Below are 4367 nucleotides of genomic sequence, written 5' to 3'. Positions count from 1 at the left end.
TAAGAGGCTTAGATTCAACCTTGTATGACCAATACAAAGTTCGCAGAGGATGGTAGATCCCCAGTGGGCCATGTGGCAAGAGTCCCCTTATCACAATAAGTTTATTAGGCAGGGGGTTGGCCTCCAAGAGTCAGCTCAAGGCTGAGCAAAAAGGACTTGGACATGAGGCTGCAAATCCAGCACCAGAGAGGTCACACCCTCCAGCCACAGGATCAGCAGTTCATTACCTGGGATACCCACATGAGTGGGAACCCAAAGAAAGTCAACTGAACAACCAGCATGGTCAAGATTGGTAAGGTGGTCTTAGATGTCATAGACCAAGAAGAGGGAGGGAAAACCACTGCCTGATAGCCTCAAGGGCAGTTATCGAGTCTGCACATAACGTGGGTGGGAGAGGACTGTTAAACATACTAAAGAACCTGGTAAATGGCCATTAGCTATGCAGTACACATGCTACATGGGGCAGGTAAGAGATGGTGTTACTTGCCAGCAGAAGGCACATTCCTTCTAATTAGCAGATTTAGAGCCTAGAGCCATTCCATTAAAACACAACAGCAGCCTGAAACTCCCATAAAAGCTGGCAGAACAAACAATGAAACACAGACCCCTCTGAATCTGGGATCAAGGAACTAACCAAGGGGGAGGAGGTTTTTGGAGAGAACGGGGAACAGGACAAAGAGGGAAGATAAAAATCATGGCAAAGGACTGCAAGCTGGAGCCCAACTGTTAAACTCACCTGAAGAGCGAGCAATTTCCTGCTGCTAAAGTATAAAATATAAGGGATGTGTGGGGAAAGAGAAGATGGTGATGGCATAGGAAACAGGAAGCTTAGACTGTTGTACCAAAAGGGCAGTGAGTGGGGGACAACCCCAGCTTCAACCAGGAAACAATACGGCTAGTGCAAAAGGTACTGATGATCAGATAGATACCACAATGGTGGACCTGCTCCAAGAGGATCAGTATGGAAGGAGCAACTGAGCCCTAAATTTGGCTACCATGCCCCCCTCCCCCTCCCCACACACACACACAAGTAAATGTCATAAGACGACCCAAGAAATGGAAGTGGTGGACCACAATCAGAAATTGGGTCTCGAGATAGAGCTCCAGTAGGTATCGTACACAATATGGTGACAGAAATGCACCACCCACAATTTAAGAGGAGAAAACTGAAAACTGTGTGAGAAGGTCCATGCAGAAGCATACCACATGGCACCCTGGAACTGTCACTTCACAAAAGCCACCAAGTGTTTGAGTTATTTAACACAGAAGTCATCCACATGCAGAGCAGGGGTGACCAACAGTTTGACGGAGGTCACAAGTCCTTTAATAGTGATGAGGAAAAGGATACTTCACTGAACCCTATGGAATGCCATCCTCCTCAGCAATGGAGTGTCCTTATCCCAGGACTTATGTTCCTTCTTCTCTTTCATAAGTAGAGGAGGACACACGCTAGATGCCAGAGAGGTAAGGGGGGAGAGAGAGGCTTCTGCTAGTTCTATAAAGAGAGACCAGGCAACCTTGGGGATGCTAGAGCTGACGGTTCCATGGCCAATGTGTACCAGCAGACTCTTGGACTGAGAGGAGGCCCTAATGGCAGCAGACACCAGAGAAGAGGCACTTCTCTGGTGGATGAAAGGAGCAACAGTTGGAGGGGAGGAAGATGTAAGTTCAGGGGAGAGGGAGAGAAGAGTGAGGCATCACTGGGATAAGGTGGGGGGAAAGGATGTAACAGAGTCAATAGTAGATTTTTGTAGACACAAGGCGAAGCTGATCGTAAACCCCAATATATTCTTTCCTTCTTACAAACCAGCGACAGTTGTGACAATGAATACATGTGGTCAGTAGAACAAAGGCACACCTGGGCATCCTCATTCATTGCATACAGGATTAATACATGTGTACAAATCATAAACACCAAAAACATTTTAGCAGTGGCAGGACATACATCACAGTGCACAGTGATAAGCCATAACCTTGACCTTGTCTTGGGGGTATCCCCTTCAAAGACCAGAATAAAGTGGTCATTATCAGTGTGGTTGTCCTTAGTGCCTTTCTGAATATGATGAACAAAATGAATGCCTTGCCACTCCAGACTGGCCCACGCTTCACCAGTTTGGAAGATGAGGTCTCTATGAAAAAGACACCCTGAAGCATATTCAAAGGCTAGTGAGGAGTAATGGTTTGCCAAACTTGTCTTTGATAGTTTCTACCAAAATAATGGGTTCATGGTGGGAAGGTGTCCTTGATGCAGACCAGGTAATGGGGAAAAGATTTGACCCCAAGCAAGCGAGTCTGACCCTCCTCCCATGAGGGGATAGTTGTAAGTTGAAAAGTCGTTCCTGACTAAAGGTCAGCCAAAGACGGCCAGTTTTTTAAGTCTGATATGTTTGATACCAAGTGTAGACCCTAATAGCACCAAAACCAATCGGGGGCTCTCCCCTTGTGCACTACTCAGCCAAACCAAGGGCCAATGCCATAGGGGCTGTTGCTGGGAGTTCCAATGCTTCAGAATGACAAGCCACTACTCCTAGGCATACACAGGGAGGTAGCAGCTCATGTATCAGAACTGTCATCCCTGTTTTCAGAGGACTCCATCAAAAGAGTACATAACACCCCAAGCACACGAAATGACTACTGTGCTAGCTGTACAGCACAAAAAGGGCAATGGCTTCCGGTAAAAAATGGAAGAGGTGGTAAGCCCACATGCCAAAGACTTCATGTATGGTGTTGTTCCACAGCTGGCTCACACCATGGAGACAAAATTTAGAGTAGTTCAATCCCCAAAGAGGGACCAAAATTTCCAAAAAGGGAATTGTAAAGCAAGAGGAATAATACTGTAAGGGACATCAACAAAAAAAAAAAAGATAGCCAGGCCAATGTAAGCAAGGGAAAGGATTGAGGACAGGGATGGATGAGCACGGGAAAGTTAATGCAATTTTGAAAAGTAGAAAGGATCCAATTGCTAGCAGCCTCATGTGCACAAAATAATTGTGACCCCCTTCCACTGGGGAATGGGGATGGAGCAGATATAGAAACATGATTCTGTGATGTTAAAGATAAACGAATCTTCATATGTGAGTATTACTGGATTTGCTCCAAGTATCCACTGGCCAACATGCAAACATGTAGTACTGAGGTCAGACTGGCCATCGTGACAGCTCTATTTCTCATGCAGTGAAGTAGACAACACTACCCAGTGCTGTTGGCACTGTTGCAGTCACATGTTGTATTGCCATGCTAGGTGACACGACAACTCACCATAGTGCACACTGCTTACTCTAGAGCCCTGGAAATTAATATTAAACCGACTGAGCATATACAAATTAAGAGATGACTCACAATTCAATAATGTGCATATCAGAGAATCAGTTTCATACATAGCGTGAAATGAAATGACAGTATGGCATTTCTGGCCAGGAGATCGTATGCAGGAGAAATCGGCTGCCTACTGCAAGTCTACATCAGTTGATACTGCTTATTTTTGCATCTAAAGAAATGGTAAAATGGTGATAAGCACAACACAACACCCAAACTCTGAGAGGATAAATTCTCAAATTGGCCAGGAATTGCACCTGGAGCCCCTGCATAGCTGTTGGTCTCTCTATCCGACAGCCAAAGTGATGGACAGAGCTGGCCTCCAACACACTCATTTACTGACAGTCCTGTAAGGCATTGTGTATCGGAAGAGGAAAGCAACATTGGGCATATGAATATAGGGATGACTCACAAGGCATTTCAGTATTGTGCTTACACACAATCAGTTGCATATATGGTGTGCTGTTTGGATGCTCTTGCTGCCATGGTATGCCAAAAGCTTATCCCTCACACCCAATGACAGGTCCTGTAAGCAAATAAGTAAACACTAAATCAGAATGCAGGCATTGTGTATTGAAACAGGAAAGTAACATTGAGCATATTTGAATTTATAGACGTCTCACAAGGCATTTCAGTATAGTGCATATTACATAATTAATCTCATACCTGGTGTGCTGTGTGGAATCTCCAGCTACCTTTTTTAAGCCAAAAGCTTACCCTTCACGCCCAGTAAGTAAACAAACAGGAAGACAAGATGTCCAGCGAGTGAGATCACAGGTGTTTTCTTCGTCCACTAAAAGAACTTCTTTGAGAGGAAATAGTGTCAAATTTAAATTTCCTTTGTTTTGTATATTTGCTGTAGTGTCCATTCTTGTCACAAAACTGAATATTTGCGTCCCCATAGAGATTATTCTTGGAAAAAAAAAAAAAAAAAACTTTGTGTAATCTGAAGTCACGATAATTGTGACATAATGCGAAATTTTGCATTCCAAAACACAAAAAATTGTATTAAAATTTTCTTGATAGCGGAAAATTCGTTTAAGAAAGGCAGC

Source organism: Schistocerca gregaria, unplaced genomic scaffold (assembly GCF_023897955.1).
Source record: "Schistocerca gregaria isolate iqSchGreg1 unplaced genomic scaffold, iqSchGreg1.2 ptg000387l, whole genome shotgun sequence".
Lineage (NCBI taxonomy): Eukaryota > Metazoa > Arthropoda > Insecta > Orthoptera > Acrididae > Schistocerca > Schistocerca gregaria.
The sequence above is the reverse complement of the archived record's forward strand: the minus strand, read 5'-3'. Positions refer to the sequence as shown.